Source organism: Schistocerca piceifrons, chromosome 11, assembly GCF_021461385.2.
Source record: "Schistocerca piceifrons isolate TAMUIC-IGC-003096 chromosome 11, iqSchPice1.1, whole genome shotgun sequence".
Taxonomy (NCBI): Eukaryota; Metazoa; Arthropoda; class Insecta; order Orthoptera; family Acrididae; genus Schistocerca; species Schistocerca piceifrons.
The window spans coordinates 2,711,671-2,737,531 of NC_060148.1; the positions used below are offsets into that span (position 1 = coordinate 2,711,671).

Sequence of the window (25,861 nt, forward strand, 5' to 3'; positions counted from 1 at the left end):
CCCTGGCAGATTAAAACTGCATGCCGGACTGAGACTCGAACTCGGGACGTTTGCCTCTTGCGGGCAAGTGCTCTACCAACTGAGCCACCCAAGCACAACTCACGCTCCATCCTCACAGCTTTACTTCTGCCAGTACCTCGTCTCATACCTTCCAAAGTTAACAGAAAATCATCTGCGAATCTTGGAGAACTAGCACTCCTGAAAGAAAGGATATTGCGGAGACATGGCGTAGGTACAGCCTGGGGAATGTTTCCAGAATGAGATTTTCACGCTGCAGCGGAGTGTGCGCTGATACGAAACTTCCTGGCAGATTAAAACTGCGTGCCGGACTGAGACTCGAACTCGGGACATTTGCCTCTCGCGGGCAAGTGCTCTACCAACTGAGCCACCCAAGCACAACTCACGCTCCATCCTCACAGCTTTACTTCTGCCAGTACCTCGTCTCCTACCTTCCAAAGTTAACAGAAAATCATCCGCGAATCTTGGAGAACTAGCACTCCTGAAAGAAAGGATATTGCGGAGACATGGCATAGCTACAGCCTCGGGAATGTTTCCAGAATGAGATTTTCACTCTGCAGCGGAGTGTGCGCTGATACGAAACTTCCTGGCAGATTAAAACTGCGTGCCGGACTGAGACTCGAACTCGGGACATTTGCCTCTTGCGGGCAAGCGCTCTACCAACTGAGCCACCGAAGCACAACTCATGTCCCATCCTCACAGCTTTACTTCTGCCAGTACCTCGTCTCCTACCTTCCAAAGCTAACAGAAGCTCTCCTGCGAACCTTGCAGAACTGGCACTCCTGAAAGAAATGATATTGTAGAGACATGGCATAGCCACAGCCTGGGGAATGTTTCCAGAATGAGATTTTCACTCTGCAGTGGAGTGTTAACTGAAATGAAACTTCCTGGCAGATTACATCTGCGTGCCGGACCGAGACTCGAACACGGGACATTTGCCTCTCGCGGGCAAGTGCTCTACCAACTGAGCCACCCAAACATGACTCACGCCCCATCCGCACAGCTTTACTTCTGCCAGTACCTCGTCTCCTACCTTCCAAAGATAACAGAAGCTCTCCTGCGAACCTTGCAGAACTAGCACTCCTGAAAGAAAGGATATTGCGGAGACATGGCATAGCCACAGCCTGGGGAATGTTTCCAGAATGAGATTTTCACTCTGCAGCGGAGTGTGCGCTGATATGAAACTTCCTGGCAGATTAAAACTGCGTGCCGGACCGAGACTCGAACTCGGGACATTTGCCTCTCGCGGGCAAGTGCTCTACCAACCGAGCCACCCAAGCACAACTCACGCTCCATCCTCACAGCTTTTCGACTGCCAGTACCTCGTCTCCTACCTTCCAAAGTTAACAGAAGCTCTCCTGCGAACCTTGCAGAACTAGCACTCCTGAAAGAAAGGATATTGCTGAGACATGGCATAGCTACAGCCTGGGGGATGTTTCCAGAATGAGATTTTCACTCTGCAGTGGAGTGTGCGCTGATATGAAACTTCCTGGCAGATAAAAACTGCGTGCCGGACCGAGACTCGAACTCGGGACATTTGCCTCTCGCGGGCAAGTGCTCTACCAACCGAGCAACCCAAGCACAACTCACGCTCCATTCTCACAGCTTTACTTCTGCCAGTACCTCGTCTCCTACCTTCCAAAGTTAACAGAAGCTCTCCTGCGAACCTTGCACAACTAGCACTCCTGATAGAAAGGATATTGCGGAGACATGGCATAGCTACAGCCTGGGGAAGTTTCCAGAATGAGATTTTCACTCTGCAGCGGAGTGTGCGCTGATATGAGACTTCCTGGCAGATTAAAACTGCGTGCCGGACCGAGACTCGAACTCGGGACATTTGCCTCTCGCGGGCAAGTGCTCTACCAACCGAGCCACCCAAGCACAACTCACGCCCCATGCTCACAGCTTTATTTCTGCCAGTACCTCGTCTCCTACCTTCCAAAGATAACAGAAGCTCTCCTGCGAACCTTTCAGAACTAGCACTCCTGAAAGAAAGGATATTGCGGAGACATGGCATAGCCACAGCCTGGGGAATGTTTCCAGAATGAGATTTTCACTCTGCAGCGGAGTGTGCGCTGATATGAAACTTCGTGGCCGATTAAAACTGCGTGCCGGACCGAGACTCGAACTCATGACCTTTGCCTCTCGCGGGCAAGTGCTCTACCAACTGAGCCACCTAAGCACGACTCACGCCCCATCCTCACAGCTTTACTTCTGCCAGTACCTCGTCTCCTACCTTCCAAAGATAACAGAAGCTCTCCTGCAAACCTTGCAGAACTAGCACTCCTGAAAGAAAAGATATTGCGGAGACATGGCATAGCCACAGCCTGGGGAATGTTTCCAGAATGAGATTTTCACTCTGCAGCGGAGTGTGCGCTGATATGAAACTTCCTGGCAGATTAAAACTGCGTGCCGGACCGAGACTCGAACTCGGGACATTTGCCACTCGCGGGCAAGTGCTCTACCAACCGAGCCACCCAAGCACAACTCACGCTCCATCCCCACAGCTTTACTTCTGCCAGTACCTCGTCTCCTACCTTCCAAAGTTAACAGAAGCTCTCCTGCGAACCTTGCAGAACTAGCACTCCTGAAAGAAAGGAAATTGCGGAGACATGGCATAGCTACAGCCTGGGGAATGTTTCCAGAATGAGATTTTCACTCTGCAGCGGAGTGTGCGCTGATATGAAACTTCCTGGCAGATTAAAACTGCGTGCTGGACCGAGACTCGAACTCGGGATATTTGCCTCTCGTGGGCAAGTGTTCTACCAACCGAGTCACCCAAGCACAACTCACGCTCCATCCTCACAGCTTTACTTCTGCCAGTACCTCGTCTCCTACCTTCCAAAGTTAACAGAAGTTCTCCTGCGAACCTTGCAGAACTAGCACTCCTGAAAAAAAGGATATTGCGGAGACATGGCATAGCTACAGCCCGGGGAATGTTTCCAGAATGAGATTTTCATTCTGCAGCGGAGTGTGCGCTGATATGAAACTTCCTGGCAGATTAAAACTTCGTGCCGTCCGAGACTCGAAATCGGGACCTTTGCCTCTCGCGGGCAAGTGCTCTACCAACTGAGCCACCCAAGCACAACTCACGCCCCATCCTCACATCTTTAGTTCTGCCAGTACATCGTCTCTTACATTCCAAAGATAACAGAAGCTCTCCTGCGAACCTTGCAGAACTAGCACTCCTGGAAGAAAGGATATTGCTGAGACATGGAATAGCTACAGCCTGGGGAATGTTTCCAGATGGGATTTTCACTCTGCAGCGGAGTGTGCGCTGATATGAAACTTCCTGGCAGATTAAAACTTCGTGCCGGACCAAGACTCGAACTCGGGACATTTGCCTCTCGCGGGCAAGTGCTCTACCAACCGAGCCACCCAAGCACAACTCACGCCCCATGCTCACAGCTTTATTTCTGCCAGTACATCGTCTCCTACCTTCCAAAGTTAACAGAAGCTCTCCTGCGAATCTTGCAGAACTGGCACTCCTGAAACAAATGATATTGCGGAGACATGGCATAGCCACAGCCTGGGGAATGTTTCCAAAACGAGATTTTCACTCTGCAGTGGAGTGTGCGCTGAAATGAAACTTCGTGGCAGATTAAATCTGTGTACCGGACCGAGACTCGAACTCGGGACATTTGCCTCTCGCGGGAACGTACTCTACCAACTGAGCCACCCAAGCACGACTCACGCCCCATCCTCACAGCTTTACTTCTACCAGTACCTCGTCTCCTACCTTCCAAAGATAACAGAAGCTCTCCTGAGAACCTTGCAGTACTAGCACTCCTGAATGAAAGGATATTGCGGAGACATGGCATAGCCACAGCCTGGGAATGTTTCCAGAATGAGATTTTCACTCTGCAGGAGAGTGTGCGCTGATATGAAACTTCCTGGCAGATTAAAACTGTGTGCCGGACCGAGACTCGAACTCGGGACCTTTGGCTCTCGCGGGCATGTGCTCTACCAACTGAGCCACCCAAGCACGACTCACGCTCCATCCTCACAGCTTTACTTCTGCCAGTACCTCGTCTCGTACCTTCCAAAGTTAACAGAAGCTCTCCTGCGAACCTTGCAGAACTAGCACACCTGAAAGAAAGGGTATTGCGGAGACATGGCATAGCTACAGCCTGGGGAAGGTTTCCAGAATGAGATTTTCACTCTGCAGCGGAGTGTGCGCTGATATGAAACGTCCTGGCAGATTAAAACTGCGTGCCGGACCGAGACTCGAACTCGGGACATTTGCCTCTCGCGGGCAAGTGCTCTACCAACCGAGCCACCCAAGCACAACTAACGCCCCATACTCACAGCCTTACTTCTGCCAGTACCTCGTCTCCTACCTTCCAAAGATAACAGAAGCTCTCCTGCGAACCTTGCAGAACTAGCACTCCTGAAAGAAAGGATATTGCGGAGACATGGCATAGCCACGGCCTGGGGAATGTTTCCAGAATGAGATTTTCGCTCTGCAGCGGAGTGTGCGCTGATATGAAACTTCCTGGCAGATTAAAACTGCGTGCCGGACCGAGACTCGAACTCGGGACATTTGCCTCTCGCGGGCAAGTGCTCTACCAACCGAGCCACCCAAGCACAACTCACGCTCCATCCTCACAGCTTTACTTCGGCCAGTACCTCTTCTCCTACCTTCCAAAGTTAACAGAAGCTCTCCTGCGAACCTTGCAGAACTACCACTCCTGAAAGAAAGGATATTGCGGAGACATGGCATAGCTACAGCCTGGGGAATGTTTCCAGAATGATATTTTCACTCTGCAGCGGAGTGTGCGCTGATATGAAACTTCCTGGCAGATAAAAACGGAGTGCCGGACCGAGACTCGAACTCGGGATATTTGCCTCTCGCAGGCAACTGCTCTACCAACCGAGCCACCCAAGCACAACTCACGCTCCACCCTCACAGCTTTACTTCTGCCAGTACCTCGTCTCCTACCTTCCAAAGTTAACAGAAGCTCTCCTGCGAAACTTGCAGAAGTAGCACTCCTGAAAGAAAGGATATTGCGGAGACATGGCATGGCTACAGCCTGGGGAATGTTTCCAGAATGAGATTTTCACTCTGCAGCGGAGTGTGCGCCGATATGAAACTTGCTGGCAGATTAAAACTGCGTGCCGGACCGAGACTCGAACTCGGGACATTTGCGTCTCACGGGCAAGTCCTCTACCAACCAAGCCACCCAAGCACAACTCACGCTACATCCTCACAGCTTTACTTCTGCCAGTTCCTCGTTTCCTACCTTCCAAAGTTAACAGAAGCTCTCCTGCGAAACTTGCACAACTAGCACTCCTGAAAGAAAAGATATTGCGGAGACATGGCATAGCTACAGCCTGGGGAATGTTAGCAGAATGCGATTTTCACTCTGCAGCGGAGTGTGCGCTGATATGAAACTTCCTGGCAGATTAAAACCGCGTGCCTGACCAAGACTCGAACTCGGGAGATTTGCCTCTTGCGGGCAAGTGCTCTACCAACCGAGCCACCCAAGCACAACTCACGCCCCATGCTCACAGCTTTATTTCTGCCTGTACATCGTCACCTACCTTCCAAAGTTAACAGAAGCTTTCTTGCGAATCTTGCAGAACTGGCACTCCTGAAAGAAAGGATATTGCGGAGACATGGCATAGCTACAGCCAGGGGAATGTTTCCAGAATGAGATTTTCACTCTGCAGCGGAGTGTGCGCTGATATGAAACTTCCTGGCAGATAAAAACTGAGTGCCGGACCGAGACTGGAACTCGGGACATTTGCCTCTCGCGGGCAAGTGCTCTACCAACCGAGCCACCCAAGCACAACTCACGCTCCATCCTCACAGCTTTACTTCTGCCAGTACCTCGTCTCCTACCTTCCAAAGTAAACAGAAGCTCTCCTGCGAACCTTGCAGAACTAGCACTCCTGAAAGAAAGGATATTGCGGAGACATGGCATAGCTATAGCCTGGGGAATGTTTCCAGAATGAGATTTTCACTCTGCAGCAGAGTGTTCGCTGATATGAAACTTCCTGGCAGATTAAAACTGCGTGCCGGACCGAGACTCGAACTCGGGACCTTTGCCTCTCGCGGGCAAGTGCTCTACTAACTGAGGCACCCAAGCACGACCCACGCCCCATCCTCACAGCTTTACTTCTGCCAGTACCTCGTCTCCTACCTTCCAAAGATAACAGAAGCTCTCCTGCGAATCTTGCAGCACTAGCACTCCTGATAGAAAGAATATTGCGGAGACATGGCATAGCCACAGCCTGGGGAATGTTTCCAGAATGAGATTTTCACTCTGCAATGGAGTGTGTGCTGATATGAAACTTCCTGGCAGATTAAATCTGCGTGCCGGACCGAGACTCGAACTCGGGACATTTGCCACTCGCGGGAAAGTGCTCTACCAACTGAGCCACCGAAGCACGACTCACGCCCTATCCTCACAGCTTTACTTCTGCCAGTACCTCGTCTCCTACCTTCCAAAGTTAACAGAAGCTCTCCTGCGAACCTTGCAGATCTAGCACTCCTGAAAGAAATGATATTGCGGAGACATGGCATAGCCAAAGCCTGGGGAATGTTACAAGAATGAGATTTTCACCCTGCAGCGGAGTGTGCGCTGATATGAAACTTCCCGGCAGATTAAACTGCGTGCCGGACCGAGACTCGAACTCGGGACATTTGCCTCTCGCGGGCAAGTGCTCTACCAACTGAGCCACCCAAGCACAACTCACGCTCCATCCTCACAGCTTTACTTCAGCCAGTACCTCGTCTCCTACCTTCCAAAGTTAACAGAAGCTCTCCTGCGAAACTTGCAGAACTAGCACTCCTGAAAGAAAGGATATTGCGGAGACATGGCATAGCTACAGCCTGGGGAATGTTTCCCGAATGAGATTTTCACTCTGCTGCGGAGTTTGCGCTGATATGAAACTTCCTGGCAGATTAAAACTGCGTGCCGGACCGAGACTCGAACTCGGGACCTTTGCCTCTCGCGGGCAAGTGCTCTACAAACTGAGCCACCCAAGCACGACTCACGCCCCATCCTCACAGCTTTACTTCTGCCAGTACCTCGTCTCCTACCTTCCAAAGTTAACAGAAGCTCTCCTGCGAACCTTGCAGAAGTAGCACTCCTGAACGAAAGGATATTGCGGAGACATGGCATAGCTACAGCCCAAGGAATGTTTCCAGAACGAGATTTTCACTCTGCAGCGGAGTGTCCGCTGATATGAAACTTCCTCTCAGATTAGAACTGCGTGCCGAACCGAGACTCGAACTCGGGACCTTTGCCTCTCGGGGGCAAGTGCTCTACCAACTGAGCCACCCAAGCACGACTCACGCTCCATCCTCACAGCTTTACTTCTGCCATTACCTCGTCTCCTACCTTCCTAAGTTAACAGAAGATCTCCTGCGAACCTTGCAGAACTAGCACTCCTGAAAGAAAGGATTTTGCGGAGACATGGCATAGCCACAGCCTGGGCAATGTTTCCAGAATGAGATTTTCACTCTGCAGCGGAGTGTGCGCTGATATGAAACTTCCTGGCAGATTAAAACTGCGAGCCGGACCGAGACTCGAACTCGGGACTTTTGCCTCTCGCGGGCAAGTGCTCTACCAACTGAGCCACCCAAGCACGACTCACGCTCCATCCTCACAGCTTTACTTCTGCCAGTACCTCGTCTCCTACCTTCCAAAGTTAACAGAAGCTCTCCTGCGAACCTTGCAGAACTAGGACTCCTGAAAGAAATGGTATTGCGGAGACATGGCATAGCTACAGCCTGGGGAATGTTTCCAGAATGAGATTTTCACTCTGCAGCGGAGTGTGCGCTGATATGAAACTTCCTGGCTGATTAAAACTGCCTGCCGGACCGAGACTCGAATTCGGGACATTTGCTTGTCACGGGCAAGTGCTCTACAAACCGAGCCACTCAAGCATAACTCACGCTCCATCCTCACAGCTTTACTTCTGCCAGTACCTCGTCTCCTTCCTTCCAAAGTTAACAGAAGCTCTCCTGCGAACCTTGCAGAACTAGCACTCCTGAAAGAAAGGATATTGCGGAGGCATGGCATAGCTACAGCCTGGAGAATGTTTCCAGAATGTGATTTTCACTCTGCAGCGGAGTGTGCGCTGATATGAAACTTCCTAGCAGATTAAAACTGCGTGCCGGACCTAGGTTCGAACTCGGGACATTTGCCTCTCGCGGGCAAGTGCTCTACCAACCGAGCCACCCAAGCATAACTCACGCTCCATCCTCACAGCTTTACTTCTGCCAGTACCCCGTCTCCTACCTTCCAAAGATAACAGAAGCTCTCCTGCGAACCTTGCAGAACTAGCACTCCTGAAAGAAAGGATATTGCGGAGACATGGCATAGCCACAGCCTGGGGAATGTTTCCAGAATGAGATTTTCACTCTGCAGTGGAGTGTGCGCTGATATGAAACTTCCTGGCAGATTAAAACTTTGTGCCGGACCGAGACTAGAACTCGGGACGTTTGCCTCTCGCGGGCAAGTGCTCTACCAACTGAGCCACGCAAGCACGACTCACGCCCCATCCTCACAGCTTTACTTCTGCCAGTACCTCGTCTCCTACCTTCCAAAGTTAACAGAAGCTCTCCTGCGAACCTTGCAGTACTAGCGCTCCTGAAAGAAAGGATATTGCGGAGACATGGCATAGCCGCAGCCTGGGGAATGTTTCCAGAATGAGATTTTCACTCTGCAGCGGAGTGTGCGCTGATATGAAACTTACTGGCAGATTAAAACTGTGTGCTGGATCGAGACTCGAACCCGGGACCTTTGCCTCTCGCGGGCAAGTGCTCTACAAACTGAGCCACCCAAGCACGACTCACGCCCCATCCTCACAGCTTTACTTCTGCCAGTACGTCGTCTCCTACCTTCCAAAGATAACAGAAGCTCTCCTGCGAACCTTGCAGAACTGGCACTCCTGCAAGAAATGATATTGCGGAGACATGGCATAGCCACAGCCTGGGGAAGGTTTCCAGAATGAGATTTTTACTCTGCAGTGGAGTGTGTGCTGACATGATACTTTGTGGCAGCTTAATTCTGCATGCCGGACCGAGACTCGAACTCGGGACATTTGCCTCTCGCGGGCAAGTGCTCTACCAACTGAGCCACCCAAGCACGACCCACGCCCCATCTCACAGCTTTACTTCCGCCAGTACCTCGTCTCCTACCTTCCAAAGATAACAGAAGCTCACCTGCGAACCTTGCAGAACTAGCACTCCTGAAAGAAGGGATATTGCGGAGACATGGCATAGCCACAGCCTGGGGAATGTTACCAGAATGAGATTTTCACTCTGCAGGAGAGTGTGCGCTGATATGAAACTTCCTGGCAGATTAAAACTGTGTGCCGGACCGAGACTCGATCTCGGGACGTCTGCCTCTCGCGGGCAAGTGCTCTACCAATTGAGCCACCCAAGCACGACTCACGCTCCATCCTCACAGCTTTACTTCTGCCAGTACCTCGTCTCCTACCTTCCAAAGTTAACAGAAGCTCTCCTGCGAACATTGCAGAACTAGGACTCCTGAAAGAAATGGTATTGCGGAGACATGGCATAGCTACAGCGTGGGGAATGTTTCCAGAATGAGATTTTCACTCTGCAGCGCAGTGTGCGCTGATATGAAACTTCCTGACAGATTAAAACTGCGTGCCGGACCGGGACTCGATTTCGGGACATTTGCCTGTCACGGGCAAGTGCTCTACCAACCGAGCCACTCAAGCATAACTCACGCTCCATCCTCACAGCTTTACTTCTGCCAGTACCTCGTCTCCTACCTTCCAAAGATAACAGAAGCTCTCCTGCGAAAATTGCAGAACTAGCACTCCTGAAAGAAGGGATATTGCGGAGACATGGCATAGCCACAGCCTGGGGAATGTTACCAGAATGAGATTTTCACTCTGCAGGAGAGTGTGCGCTGATATGAAACTTCCTGGCAGATTAAAACTGTGTGCCGGACCGAGACTCGACCTCGGAACCTTTGCCTCTCGCGGGCAAGTGCTCTAGCGACCGAGCCACCCAAGCACGACTCACGCTCCATCCTCACAGCTTTACTTCTGCCAGTACCTCGTCTCATACCTTCCAAAGTTAACAGAAGCTCTCCTGCGAAACTTGCAGAACTAGCACTCCTGAAAGATAGGATATTGCGGAGACATGGCATAACCACAGCCTGGGGAATGTTTCCAGAATGAGATTTTCACTCTGCAGCGGAGTGTCCGCTGATATGAAACTTCCTGTCAGATTAGAACTGGGTGCCGAACCGAGACTCGAACTCGGGACCTTTGCCTCTCGGGGGCAAGTGCTCTACCGACCGAGCCACCCAAGCACAACTCATGCCCCATCCTCACAGCTTTACTTCTGCCAGTACGTCGTCTCCTACCTTCCAAAGTTAACAGAAGCTCTCCTGCGAACCTTGCAGAAGTAGCACTCCTGAAAGAAAGGATATTGCGGAGACATGGCATAGCCACAGCCTGGGCAATGTTTCCAGAATGAGATTTTCACTCTGCAGCGGAGAGTGCGCTGATATGAAACTTCCTGGCAGATTAAAACTGCGTGCCGGACCGAGACTCAAACTCGGGACCTTTGCCTCCCGCGGGCAAGTGCTCTACCAACCGAGCCACCCAAGCACAACTTACGCTCCATCCTCACAGCTTTACTTTTGCCAGTACCTCGTCTCCTACCTTCCAAAGTTAACAGAAGCTCTCCTGCGAACCTTGCAGAACTAGCACTCCAGAAAGAAAGGATATTGCGGAGACATGGCATAGCTACAGCCTGGGGAATGTTTCCAGAATGAGATTTTCACTCTGCAGCGGAGTTTGCGCTGATATGAAACTTCCTGGCAGATTAAAACTGCGTGCCGGGCCGAGACTCGAACTCGGGACCTTTGCCTCTCGCGGGCAAGTGCTCTACCAACTGAGCCACCCAAGCACGACTCACGCCCCATCCTCACAGCTTTACTTCTGCCAGTACCTCGTCTCCTACCTTCCAAAGTTAACAGAAGCTCTCCTGCGAACCTTGCAGAACTACCACTCCTGAAAGAATGGTATTGCGGAGACATGGCATAGCTACAGCCTGGGGAATGTTTCCAGAATGCGATTTTCACTCTGCAGCGGAGTGTGCGCTGATATGAAACTTCCTGGCAGATTAAAACTGCGTGCCGGACCGAGACTCGAACTCGGGACCTTTGCCTCTCGCGGGCAAGTGCTCTACCAACCGAGCCACTCAAGCATAACTCACGCTCCATCCTCACAGCTTTACTTCTGCCAGTACCTCGTCTCCTACATTCCAAAGTTAACAGAAGCTCTCCTGCGAACCTTGCAGAACTAGCACTCCTGAAAGAGAGGATATTGCGGAGACATGGCATAGCCACAGCCTGGGGAGTGTTTCCAGAATGAGATTTTCACTCTGCAGCGGAGTGTGCGCTGATATGAAACTTCCTGGCAGATTAAAACTGCGTGCCGGACCGAGACTCGAACTCGGGACATTTGCCTGTCACGGGCAAGTGCTCTACCAACCGAGCCACTCAAGCATAACTCACGCTCCATCCTCACAGCTTTACTACTGCCAGTACCTCGTCACCTTCCTTCCAAAGTTAACAGAAGCTCTCCTGCGAACCTTGCAGAAGTGGCACTCCTGAAAGAAATGATATTGCGGAGACATGTCATAGCCACAGCCTGGGGAATGTTTCCAGAATGAGATTTTCACTCTGCAGTGGAGTGTGCGCTCATATGAAATTTCGTGGCAGATTAAATCTGAATGCCGGACCGAGACTCGAACTCGGGACATTTGCCTCTCGCGGGCAAGTGCTCTACCAACTGAGCCACCCAAGCACGACCCACGCCGCATCCTCACAGCTTTTCTTTTGCCAGTACCTCGTCTCCTACCTTCCAAAGATAAAAGAAGCTCTCCTGCGAACCTTGCAGAACTAGCACTCCTGAAAGAAAGGATATTGCGGAGACATGGCATAGCCACAGCCTGGGGAATGTTACCAGAATGAGATTTTCACTCTGCAGGGGAGTGTGCGCTGATATGAAACTTCCTGGCAGATTAAAACTGTGTACCGGACCGTGACTCGAACTCGGAAACTTTGCCTCTCGTGGGCAAGTGCTCTACCAACTGTGCCACCCAAGCACGACTCACGCCCCATCCTCACAGCTTCACTTTTGCCAGTACCACTTCTCCTACCTCCCAAAGTTAACAGAAGCTCTCCTGCGAACCTTGCAGAACTAGCACTCCTGAAAGAAAGGATATTGCGGAGACATGGCATAGCCACAGCCTGGGGAATGTTTCCAGAATGAGATTTTCACTATGCAGCGGTGTGTCCGCTGATATGAAACTTCCTGTCAGATTAGAACTGGGTGCCGAACCGAGACTCGAACTCGGGACTTTTGCCTCTCTGGGGCAAGTGCTCTACCAACCGAGCCACCCAAGCACAACTCACGCCCCATCCTCACAGCTTTACTTCTGCCAGTACCTCGTCTCCTACCTTCCAAAGTTACCAGAAGCTCTCCTGCGAACCTTGCAGAACTAGCACTCCTGAAAGAAAGGATATTGCGGAGACATGGCATAGCCACAGCCTGGGCAATGCTTCCAGAATGAGATTTTCACTCTGCAGCGGAGTGTGCGCTGATATGAAACTTCCTGGCTGATTAAAACTGCGTGCCGGACCGAGACTCGAACTCGGGACATTTGCCTCTCGCGGGCAAGTGCTCCACCAACCGAGCCTCCCAAGCACAACTCACGCTCCATCCTCACAGTTATACTTCTGCCAGTACCTCGTCTCCTACCTTCCAAAGTTAACAGAAGCTCTCCTGCGAACCTTGCAGAACTAGCACTCCTGAAAGAAAGGATATTGCGGAGACATGGCATAGCCACAGCCTGGGGAATGTTTCCAGAATGAGATTTTCACTCTGCAGCGGAGTGTGCGCTGATATGAAACTTCCTGGCAGATTAAAACTGCGTGCCCGACCGAGACTCCAACTCGGGACATTTGCCTCTCACGGGCAAGTGCTCTACCAACCGAGCCACCCAAGCACAACTCAATCTCCATCCTCACAGCTTTACTTCTGTCATTACCTCGTCTCCTACCTTCCAAAGTTAACAGAAGCTCTCCTGCGAACCTTGCAGAACTAGCACTCCTGAAAGAAAGGATATTGCGGATACATGGCATAGCCACAGCCTGGGGAATGTTTCCAGAATGAGATTTTCACTCTGCAGCGGAGTGTGCGCTGATATGAAACTTCCTGGCAGATTAAAACTGCGTGCCGGACCGAGACTCGAACTCGGGACATTTGCCTCTTGCGGGCAAGTGCTCTACCAACCGAGCCTCCCAAGCACAACTCACGCTCCATCCTCACAGCTTTACTTCTGCCAGTACCTCGTCTCCTACCTTCCAAAGTTAACAGCAGCCCTCCTGCGAACCTTGCAGAACTAGCACCCCAGAAAGAAAGGATATTGCGGAGACATGGCATAGCTACAGCCTGGGGAATGTTTCCTGAATGAGATTTTCACTCTGCAGCGGAGTGTGCGCTGACATGAAACTTCCTGGCAGATTAAAACTGCGTGCCGGACCGAGACTCGAACTCAGGACATTTTCCTCTCGCGGGCAAGTGCTCTACCAACCGAGCTTCCCAAGCACAACTCACGCTCCATCCTCACAGCTTTACTTCTGCCAGTACCTCGTCTCCTACCTTCCAAAGTTAACAGAAGCTCTCCTGCGAACCTTGCAGAACTAGCACTCCTGAAAGAAAGGATATTGCGGAGACATGGCATAGCTACAGCCAGGGGAGTGTTTCCAGAATGAGATTTTCACTCTGCAGCGGAGTGTGCGCTGATATGAAACTTCCTGGCAGATTAAAACTGCGTGCCGGACCGAGACTCGAACTCGGGACATTTGCCTCTCGCTGGCAAGTGCTCTACCAACCGAGCCACCCAAGCACAACTCACGCTCCATCCTCACAGCTTTACCTCTGCCAGTACTTCGTCTCCTACCTTCCAAAGTTAACAGAAGCTCTCCTGCGAACCTTGCACAACTAGCACTCCTGAAAGAAAGGATATTGCGGATACATGGCATAGCCACAGCCTGGGGAATGTTTCCAGAATGAGATTTTCTCTCTGCAGTGGAGTGTGCGCTGATATGAAACTTCCTGGCAGATTAAAACTGCGTGCCGGACCGAGACTCGAACTCGGGACATTTGCCTCTCGCGGGCAAGTGCTCCACCAACTGAGCCACCCAAGCACGACCCACGCCCCATCCTCACAGCTTTACTTCTGCCAGTACCTCGGATCCTTCGTCCCAAAGTTAACAGAAACTCTCCTGCGAACCTTGCAGAACTAGCACTCCTGAAAGAAAGGATATTGCGGAGACATGGCATAGCTACAGCCTGGGGAATGTTTCCAGAATGAGATTTTCACTCTGAAGCGGAGTGTGCGCTGATATGAAACTTCCTGGCAGATTAAAACTGCGTGCCGGACCGAGACTCGAACTCGGGACATTTGCCTCTCGCGGGCAAGTGCTCCACCAACTGTGCCACCCAAGCACGACGCACGCCCCATCCTCACAGCTTTACTTCTGCCAGTACCTCGTCTCCTACCTTCCAAAGTTAACAGAAGCTCTCCTGCGAACGTTGCAGAACTAGCACTCCTGAAAGAAAGGATATTGCGGAGACATGGCATGGCTACAGCCTGGGGAATGTTTCCAGGATAAGATTTTCACTCTGCAGCGGAGTGTGCGCTGATATGAAACTTCCTGGCAGATTAAAACTGCGTGCCAGACCGAGACTCGAACTCGGGATATTTGCCTCTCGCGGGCAAGTGCTCCACCAACCGAGCCTCCCAAGCACAACTCACGCTCCATCCTCACAGTTATACTTCTGCCAGTACCTCTTCTCATACCTTCCAAAGTTAACAGAAGCTCTCCTGCGAACCTTGCAGAACTAGCACTCCTGAAAGAAAGGATATTGCGGAGACATGGCATAGCTACAGCCTGGGGTATGTTTCCAGAATGAGATTTTCACTCTGCTGCGGAGTGTGCGCTGATATGAAACTTCCTGGCAGATTATAACTGCGTGCCGGACCGAGACTCGAACTCGGGACATTTGCCTCTCACGGGCAAGTGCTCTATCAACCGAGCCACCCAAGCACAACTCACGCTCCATCCTCACAGCTTTACTTCTGCCATTACCTCGTCTCCTACCTTCCAAAGTTAACAGAAGCTCTCCTGCGATCCTTGCAGAACTAGCACTCCTGAAAGAAAGGATATTGCGGATACATGGCATAGCCACAGCCTGGGGAGTGTTTCCAGAATGAGATTTTCACTCTGCAGCGGAGTGTGCGCTGATATGAAACTTCCTGGCAGATTAAAATTGCGTGCCGGACCGAGACTCGAACTCGGGACATTTGCCTCTCGCGGGCAAGTGCTCTACCAACCGAGCCACCCAAGCACAACTCACGCTCCATCCTCACAGCTTTACCTCTGCCAGTACCTCGTCTCCTACCTTCCAAAGTTAACAGAAGCTCTCCTGCGAACCTTGCATAACTAGCACTCCTGAGAGAAAGGATATTGCGGATACATGGCATAGCCACAGCCTGGGGAATGTTTCCAGAATGAGATTTTCACTGTGCAGTGGAGTGTGCGCTGATATGAAACTTCCTAGCAGATTAAAACTGCGTGCCGGACCGAGACTCGAACTCGGGACATTTGCCTCTCGCAGGCAAGTGCTCCACCAACTGAGCCACCCAAGCACGACCCACGCCCCATCCTCACAGCTTTACTTCTGCCAGTACCTCGGATCCTTCCTCCCAAAGTTAACAGAAGCTCTCCTGCAAACCTTGCAGAACTAGCACTCCTGAAAGAAAGGATATTGCGAAGACATGGCATAGCTACAGCCTGGGGAATGTTTCCAGAATGAGATTTTCACTCTGCAGCGGAGTGTGCGCTGATATGAAACTTCCTGGCAGATTAAAACTGCGTGCCGGACCGAGACTCGAACCCGGGACATTTGCCTCTCGCGGGCAAGTGCTCCACCAACTGAGCCACCCAAGCACGACCCACGCCCCATCCTCACAGCTTTACTTCTGCCAGTACCTCGGATCCTACCTTCCAAAGTTAACAGAAGCTCTCCTGCGAACCTTGCAGAACTAGCACTCCTGAAAGAAAGGATATTGCGGAGACATGGCATAGCTACAGCCTGGGGAATGTTTCCAGAATGAGAATTTCACTCTGCAGCGGAGTGTGCGCTGATATGAAACTTCCTGGCAGATTAAAACTGCGTGCCGGACCGAGACTCGAACTCAGGACATTTGCCTCTCGCGGGCAAGTGCTCCACCAACCGAGCCTCCCAAGCACAACTCACGCTCCTTCCTCACAGCTTTACTTCTGCCAGTACCTCGTCTCCCACCTTCCAAAGTTAACAGAAGCCCTCCTGCGAACCTTGCAGAAGTAGCACTCCTGAAAGAAAGGATATTGCGGAGACATGGCATAGCTACAGCCTGGGGAATGTTTCCAGAATGAGATTTTCCCTCTGCAGCGGAGTGTGCGCTGATATGAAACTTCCTGGCAGATTAAAACTGCGTGCCGGACCGAGACTCGAACTCGTTACATTTGCCTCTCACGGGCAAGTGCTCTACCAACCGAGCCTCCCAAGCACAACTCACGCTCCATCCTCACAGCTTTACTTCTGCCATTACCTCGTCTCCTACCTTCCAAAGTTAACAGAAGCTCTCCTGCGAACCTTGCAGAACTAGCACTCCTGAAAGAAAAGATATTGCGGGTACATGGCATAGCCACAGCCTGGGGAATGTTTCCAGAATGAGATTTTCACTCTGCAGCGGAGTGTGCACTGATATGAAACTTCCTGGCAGATTAAAATTGCGTGCCGGACCGAGACTCGAACTCGGGACATTTGCCTCTCGCGGGCAAGTGCTCTACCAACCGAGCCACCCAAGCACAACTCACGCTCCATCCTCACAGCTTTACCTCTGCCAGTACCTCGTCTCCTACCTTCCAAAGTTAACAGAAGCTCTCCTGCGAACCTTGCATAACTAGCACTCCTGAGAGAAAGGATATTGCGGATACATGGCATAGCCACAGCCTGGGGAATGTTTCCAGAATGAGATTTTCACTGTGCAGTGGAGTGTGCGCTGATATGAAACTTCCTAGCAGATTAAAACTGCGTGCCGGACCGAGACTCGAACTCGGGACATTTGCCTCTCGCGGGCAAGTGCTCCACCAACTGAGCCACCCAAGCACGACCCACGCCCCATCCTCACAGCTTTACTTCTGCCAGTACCTCGGATCCTTCCTCCCAAAGTTAACAGAAGCTCTCCTGCAAACCTTGCAGAACTAGCACTCCTGAAAGAAAGGATATTGCGGAGACATGGCATAGCTACAGCCTGGGGAATGTTTCCAGAACGAGATTTTCACTCTGCAGCGGAGTGTGCGCTGATATGAAACTTCCTGGCAGATTAAAACTGCGTGCCTGACCGAGACTCGAACCCGGGACATTTGCCTCTCGCGGGCAAGTGCTCCACCAACTGAGCCACCCAAGCACGACCCACGCCCCATCCTCACAGCTTTACTTCTGCCAGTACCTCGGATCCTACCTTCCAAAGTTAACAGAAGCTCTCCTGCGAACCTTGCAGAACTAGCACTCCTGAAAGAAAGGATATTGCGGAGACATGGCATAGCTACAGCCTGGGGAATGTTTCCAGAATGAGAATTTCACTCTGCAGCGGAGTGTGCGCTGATATGAAACTTCCTGGCAGATTAAAACTGCGTGCCGGACCGAGACTCGAACTCAGGACATTTGCCTCTCGCGGGCAAGTGCTCCACCAACCGAGCCTCCCAAGCACAACTCACGCTCCTTCCTCACAGCTTTACTTCTGCCAGTACCTCGTCTCCCACCTTCCAAAGTTAACAGAAGCCCTCCTGCGAACCTTGCAGAAGTAGCACTCCTGAAAGAAAGGATATTGCGGAGACATGGCATAGCTACAGCCTGGGGAATGTTTCCAGAATGAGATTTTCCCTCTGCAGCGGAGTGTGCGCTGATATGAAACTTCCTGGCAGATTAAAACTGCGTGCCGGACCGAGACTCGAACTCGTTACATTTGCCTCTCACGGGCAAGTGCTCTACCAACCGAGCCTCCCAAGCACAACTCACGCTCCATCCTCACAGCTTTACTTCTGCCATTACCTCGTCTCCTACCTTCCAAAGTTAACAGAAGCTCTCCTGCGAACCTTGCAGAACTAGCACTCCTGAAAGAAAGGATATTGCGGGTACATGGCATAGCCACAGCCTGGGGAATGTTTCCAGAATGAGATTTTCACTCTGCAGCGGAGTGTGCACTGATATGAAACTTCCTGGCAGATTAAAACTGCGTGCCGGACCGAGACTCGAACTCGGGACATTTGCCTCTCGCGGGCAAGTGCTCCACCAACCGAGCCTCCCAAGCAAAACTCACGCTCCATCCTCACAGCTTTACCTCTGCCAGTACTTCGTCTCCTACCTTCCAAAGTTAACAGAAGCTCTCCTGCGAACCTTGCACAACTAGCACTCCTGAAAGAAAGGATATTGCGGATACATGGCATAGCCACAGCCTGGGGAATGTTTCCAGAATGAGATTTTCTCTCTGCAGTGGAGTGTGCGCTGATATGAAACTTCCTGGCAGATTAAAACTGCGTGCCGGACCGAGACTCGAACTCGGGACATTTGCCTCTCGCGGGCAAGTGCTCCACCAACTGAGCCACCCAAGCACGACCCACGCCCCATCCTCACAGCTTTACTTCTGCCAGTACCTCGGATCCTTCGTCCCAAAGTTAACAGAAACTCTCCTGCGAACCTTGCAATACTAGCACTCCTGAAAGAAAGGATATTGCGGAGACATGGCATAGCTACAGCCTGGGGAATGTTTCCAGAATGAGATTTTCACTCTGAAGCGGAGTGTGCGCTGATATGAAACTTCCTGGCAGATTAAAACTGCGTGCCGGACCGAGACTCGAACTCGGGACATTTGCCTCTCGCAGGCAAGTGCTCCACCAACTGTGCCACCCAAGCACGACGCACGCCCCATCCTCACAGCTTTACTTCTGCCAGTACCTCGTCTCCTACCTTCCAAAGTTAACAGAAGCTCTCCTGCGAACGTTGCAGAACTAGCACTCCTGAAAGAAAGGATATTGCGGAGACATGGCATGGCTACAGCCTGGGGAATGTTTCCAGGATAAGATTTTCACTCTGCAGCGGAGTGTGCGCTGATATGAAACTTCCTGGCAGATTAAAACTGCGTGCCAGACCGAGACTCGAACTCGGGACATTTGCCTCTCGCGGGCAAGTGCTCCACCAACCGAGCCTCCCAAGCACAACACACGCTCCATCCTCACAGTTATACTTCTGCCAGTACCTCTTCTCATACCTTCCAAAGTTAACAGAAGCTCTCCTGCGAACCTTGCAGAACTAGCACTCCTGAAAGAAAGGATATTCCGGAGACATGGCATAGCTACAGCCTGGGGTATGTTTCCAGAATGAGATTTTCACTCTGCTGCGGAGTGTGCGCTGATATGAAACTTCCTGGCAGATTATAACTGCGTGCCGGACCGAGACTCGAACTCGGGACATTTGCCTCTCACGGGCAAGTGCTCTATCAACCGAGCCACCCAAGCACAACTCACGCTCCATCCTCACAGCTTTACTTCTGCCATTACCTCGTCTCCTACCTTCCAAAGTTAACAGAAGCTCTCCTGCGAAACTTGCAGAACTAGCACTCCTGAAAGAAAGGATATTGCGGATACATGGCATAGCCACAGCCTGGGGAGTGTTTCCAGAATGAGATTTTCACTCTGCAGCGGAGTGTGCGCTGATATGAAACTTCCTGGCAGATTAAAATTGCGTGCCGGACCGAGACTCGAACTCGGGACATTTGCCTCTCGCGGGCAAGTGCTCTACCAACCGAGCCACCCAAGCACAACTCACGCTCCATCCTCACAGCTTTACCTCTGCCAGTACCTCGTCTCCTACCTTCCAAAGTTAACAGAAGCTCTCCTGCGAACCTTGCATAACTAGCACTCCTGAGAGAAAGGATATTGCGGATACATGGCATAGCCACAGCCTGGGGAATGTTTCCAGAATGAGATTTTCACTGTGCAGTGGAGTGTGCGCTGATATGAAACTTCCTAGCAGATTAAAACTGCGTGCCGGACCGAGATTCGAACTCGAGACATTTGCCTCTCGCGGGCAAGTGCTCCACCAACTGAGCCACCCAAGCACGACCCACGCCCCATCCTCACAGCTTTACTTCTGCCAGTACCTCGGATCCTTCCTCCCAAAGTTAACAGAAGCTCTCCTGCAAACCTTGCAGAACTAGCACTCCTGAAAGAAAGGATATTGCGGAGACATGGCATAGCTACAGCCTGGGGAATGTTTCCAGAATGAGATTTTCACTCTGCAGCGGAGTGTGCGCTGATATGAAACTTCCTGGCAGATTAAAACTGCGTGCCGGACCGAGACTCGAACCCGGGACATTTGCCTCTCGCGGGCAAGTGCTCCACCAACTGAGCCACCCAAGCACGACCCACGCCCCATCCTCACAGCTTTACTTCTGCCAGTACCTCGGATCCTACCTTCCAAAGTTAACAGAAGCTCTCCTGCGAACCTTGCAGAACTAGCACTCCTGAAAGAAAGGATATTGCGGAGACATGGCATAGCTACAGCCTGGGGAATGTTTCCAGAATGAGAATTTCACTCTGCAGCGGAGTGTGCGCTGATATGAAACTTCCTGGCAGATTAAAACTGCGTGCCGGACCGAGACTCGAACTCAGGACATTTGCCTCTCGCGGGCAAGTGCTCCACCAACCGAGCCTCCCAAGCACAACTCACGCTCCTTCCTCACAGCTTTACTTCTGCCAGTACCTCGTCTCCCACCTTCCAAAGTTAACAGAAGCCCTCCTGCGAACCTTGCAGAAGTAGCACTCCTGAAAGAAAGGATATTGCGGAGACATGGCATAGCTACAGCCTGGGGAATGTTTCCAGAATGAGATTTTCCCTCTGCAGCGGAGTGTGCGCTGATATGAAACTTCCTGGCAGATTAAAACTGCGTGCCGGACCGAGACTCGAACTCGTTACATTTGCCTCTCACGGGCAAGTGCTCTACCAACCGAGCCTCCCAAGCACAACTCACGCTCCATCCTCACAGCTTTACTTCTGCCATTACCTCGTCTCCTACCTTCCAAAGTTAACAGAAGCTCTCCTGCGAACCTTGCAGAACTAGCACTCCTGAAAGAAAGGATATTGCGGGTACATGGCATAGTCACAGCCTGGGGAATATTTCCAGAATGAGATTTTCACTCTGCAGCGGAGTGTGCACTGATATGAAACTTCCTGGCAGATTAAAACTGCGTGCCGGACCGAGACTCGAACTCGGGACATTTGCCTCTCGCGGGCAAGTGCTCCACCAACCGAGCCTCCCAAGCACAACTCACGCTCCATCCTCACAGCTTTACTTCTGCCAGTACCTCGTCTCCTACCTTCCAAAGTTAACAGAAGCTCTCCTGCGAATCTTGCAGAACTAGCACTCCTGAAAGAAAGGATATTGCGGAGACATGGCATAGCTACAGCCTGGGGAATGTTTCCAGAATGAGATTTTCACTCTGCAGCGGAGTGTGCGCTGATATGAAACTTCGTGTCAGATTAAAACTGCGTGCCGGACCGAGACTCGAACTCGGGACATTTGCCTCTCACGGGCAAGTGCTCTACCAACCGAGCCACCCAAGCACAACTCACGCTCCATCCTCACAGCTTTACTTCTGCCATTACCTCGTCTCCTACCTTCCAAAGTTAACAGAAGCTCTCCTGCGAACCTTGCAGAACTAGCACTCCTGAAAGAAAGGATATTGCGGATACATGGCATAGCCACAGCCTGGGGAATGTTTCCAGAATGAGATTTTCACTCTGCAGCGGAGTGTGCGCTGATATGAAACTTCCTGGCAGATTAAAACTGCGTGCCGGACCGAGACTCGAACTCGGGACATTTGCCTCTCGCGGGCAAGTGCTCTACCAACCGAGCCACCCAAGCACAACTCACGCTCCATCCTCACAGCTTTACCTCAGCCAGTACCTCGTCTCCTACCTTCCAAAGTTAACAGAAGCTCTCCTGCGAACCTTGCAGAACTAGCACTCCTGAGAGAAAGGATATTGCGGATACATGGCATAGCCACAGCCTGGGGAATGTTTCCAGAATGAGATTTTCACTCTGCAGTGGAGTGTGCGCTGATATGAAACTTCCTAGCAGATTAAAACTTCGTGCCGGACCGAGACTCGAACTCGGGACATTTGCCTATCGCGGGCAGGTGCTCCATCAACTGAGCCACCCAAGCACGACCCACGCCCCATCCTCACAGCTTTACTTCTGCCAGTACCTCGGATCCTTCCTCCCAAAGTTAACAGAAGCTCTCCTGCAAACCTTGCAGAACTAGCACTCCTGAAAGAAAGGATATTGCGGAGACATGGCATAGCTACAGCCTGGGGAATGTTTCCAGAATGAGATTTTCACTCTGCAGCGGAGTGTGCGCTGATATGAAACTTCCTGGCAGATTAAAACTGCGTGCCGGACCGAGACTCGAACCCGGGACATTTGCCTCTCGCGGGCAATGGCTCCACCAACTGAGCCACCCAAGCACGACCCACGCCCCATCCTCACAGCTTTACTTCTGCCAGTACCTCGGATCCTACCTTCCAAAGTTAACAGAAGCTCTCCTGCGAACCTTGCAGAACTAGCACTCCTGAAAGAAAAGATATTGCGGAGACATGGCATAGCTACAGCCTGGGGAATGTTTCCAGAACGAGATTTTCACTCTGCAGCGGAGTGTGCGCTGATATGAAACTTCCTGGCAGATTAAAACTGCGTGCCGGACCGAGACTCGAACCCGGGACATTTGCCTCTCGCGGGCAAGTGCTCCACCAACTGAGCCACCCAAGCACGACCCACGCCCCATCCTCACAGCTTTACTTCTGCCAGTACCTCGGATCCTACCTTCCAAAGTTAACAGAAGCTCTTCTGCGAACCTTGCAGAACTAGCACTCCTGAAAGAAAGGATATTGCGGAGACATGGCATAGCTACAGCCTGGGGAATGTTTCCAGAATGAGAATTTCACTCTGCAGCGGAGTGTGCGCTGATATGAAACTTCCTGGCAGATTAAAACTGCGTGCCGGACCGAGACTCGAACTCAGGACATTTGCCTCTCGCGGGCAAGTGCTCCACCAACCGAGCCTCCCAAGCACAACTCACGCTCCTTCCTCACAGCTTTACTTCTGCCAGTACCTCGTCTCCCACCTTCCAAAGTTAACAGAAGCCCTCCTGCGAACCTTGCAGAAGTAGCACTCCTGAAAGAAAGGATATTGCGGAGACATGGCATAGCTACAGCCTGGGGAATGTTTCCAGAATGAGATTTTCCCTCTGCAGCGGAGTGTGCGCTGATATGAAACTTCCTGGCAGATTAAAACTGCGTGCCGGACCGAGACTCGAACTCGTTACATTTGCCTCTCACGGGCAAGTGCTCTACCAACCGAGCCTCCCAAGCACAACTCACGCTCCATCCTCACAGCTTTACTTCTGCCATTACCTCGTCTCCTACCTTCCAAAGTTAACAGAAGCTCTCCTGCGAACCTTGCAGAACTAGCACTCCTGAAAGAAAGGATATTGCGGGTACATGGCATAGCCACAGCCTGGGGAATGTTTCCAGAATGAGATTTTCACTCTGCAGCGGAGTGTGCACTGATATGAAACTTCCTGGCAGATTAAAACTGCGTGCCGGACCGAGACTCGAACTCGGGACATTTGCCTCTCGCGGGCAAGTGCTCCACCAACCGAGCCTCCCAAGCACAACTCACGCTCCATCCTCACAGCTTTACCTCTGCCAGTACTTCGTCTCCTACCTTCCAAAGTTAACAGAAGCTCTCCTGCGAACCTTGCACAACTAGCACTCCTGAAAGAAAGGATATTGCGGATACATGGCATAGCCACAGCCTGGGGAATGTTTCCAGAATGAGATTTTCTCTCTGCAGTGGAGTGTGCGCTGATATGAAACTTCCTGGCAGATTAAAACTGCGTGCCGGACCGAGACTCGAACTCGGGACATTTGCCTCTCGCGGGCAAGTGCTCCACCAACTGAGCCACCCAAGCACGACCCACGCCCCATCCTCACAGCTTTACTTCTGCCAGTACCTCGGATCCTTCGTCCCAAAGTTAACAGAAACTCTCCTGCGAACCTTGCAGAACTAGCACTCCTGAAAGAAAGGATATTGCGGAGACATGGCATAGCTACAGCCTGGGGAATGTTTCCAGAATGAGATTTTCACTCTGAAGCGGAGTGTGCGCTGATATGAAACTTCCTGGCAGATTAAAACTGCGTGCCGGACCGAGACTCGAACTCGGGACATTTGCCTCTCGCAGGCAAGTGCTCCACCAACTGTGCCACCCAAGCACGACGCACGCCCCATCCTCACAGCTTTACTTCTGCCAGTACCTCGTCTCCTACCTTCCAAAGTTAACAGAAGCTCTCCTGCGAACGTTGCAGAACTAGCACTCCTGAAAGAAAGGATATTGCGGAGACATGGCATGGCTACAGCCTGGGGAATGTTTCCAGGATAAGATTTTCACTCTGCAGCGGAGTGTGCGCTGATATGAAACTTCCTGGCAGATTAAAACTGCGTGCCAGACCGAGACTCGAACTCGGGACATTTGCCTCTCGCGGGCAAGTGCTCCACCAACCGAGCCTCCCAAGCACAACACACGCTCCATCCTCACAGTTATACTTCTGCCAGTACCTCTTCTCATACCTTCCAAAGTTAACAGAAGCTCTCCTGCGAACCTTGCAGAACTAGCACTCCTGAAAGAAAGGATATTGCGGAGACATGGCATAGCTACAGCCTGGGGTATGTTTCCAGAATGAGATTTTCACTCTGCTGCGGAGTGTGCGCTGATATGAAACTTCCTGGCAGATTATAACTGCGTGCCGGACCGAGACTCGAACTCGGGACATTTGCCTCTCACGGGCAAGTGCTCTATCAACCGAGCCACCCAAGCACAACTCACGCTCCATCCTCACAGCTTTACTTCTGCCATTACCTCGTCTCCTACCTTCCAAAGTTAACAGAAGCTCTCCTGCGAACCTTGCAGAACTAGCACTCCTGAAAGAAAGGATATTGCGGATACATGGCATAGCCACAGCCTGGGGAGTGTTTCCAGAATGAGATTTTCACTCTGCAGCGGAGTGTGCGCTGATATGAAACTTCCTGGCAGATTAAAATTGCGTGCCGGACCGAGACTCGAACTCGGGACATTTGCCTCTCGCGGGCAAGTGCTCTACCAACCGAGCCACCCAAGCACAACTCACGCTCCATCCTCACAGCTTTACCTCTGCCAGTACCTCGTCTCCTACCTTCCAAAGTTAACAGAAGCTCTCCTGCGAACCTTGCATAACTAGCACTCCTGAGAGAAAGGATATTGCGGATACATGGCATAGCCACAGCCTGGGGAATGTTTCCAGAATGAGATTTTCACTGTGCAGTGGAGTGTGCGCTGATATGAAACTTCCTAGCAGATTAAAACTGCGTGCCGGACCGAGATTCGAACTCGGGACATTTGCCTCTCGCGGGCAAGTGCTCCACCAACTGAGCCACCCAAGCACGACCCACGCCCCATCCTCACAGCTTTACTTCTGCCAGTACCTCGGATCCTTCCTCCCAAAGTTAACAGAAGCTCTCCTGCAAACCTTGCAGAACTAGCACTCCTGAAAGAAAGGATATTGCGGAGACATGGCATAGCTACAGCCTGGGGAATGTTTCCAGAATGAGATTTTCACTCTGCAGCGGAGT

The 25,861-nt window shown here is 51.6% G+C and overlaps 2 non-coding genes across 2 annotated transcripts; both read right to left on the bottom strand.

The window, feature by feature from the left end:
- Positions 1-7,236: 7,236 nt before the first annotated feature.
- On the bottom strand, positions 7,237-7,313 carry Trnas-cga. Its single transcript has one exon. It is a non-coding gene; the product is annotated as a tRNA-Ser (tRNA).
- A 3,534-nt stretch (positions 7,314-10,847) lies between these two features.
- Trnas-cga lies at positions 10,848-10,924 on the bottom strand. The gene has a single exon. It is a non-coding gene; the product is annotated as a tRNA-Ser (tRNA).
- Between the last annotated feature and the right edge of the window lie 14,937 nt (positions 10,925-25,861).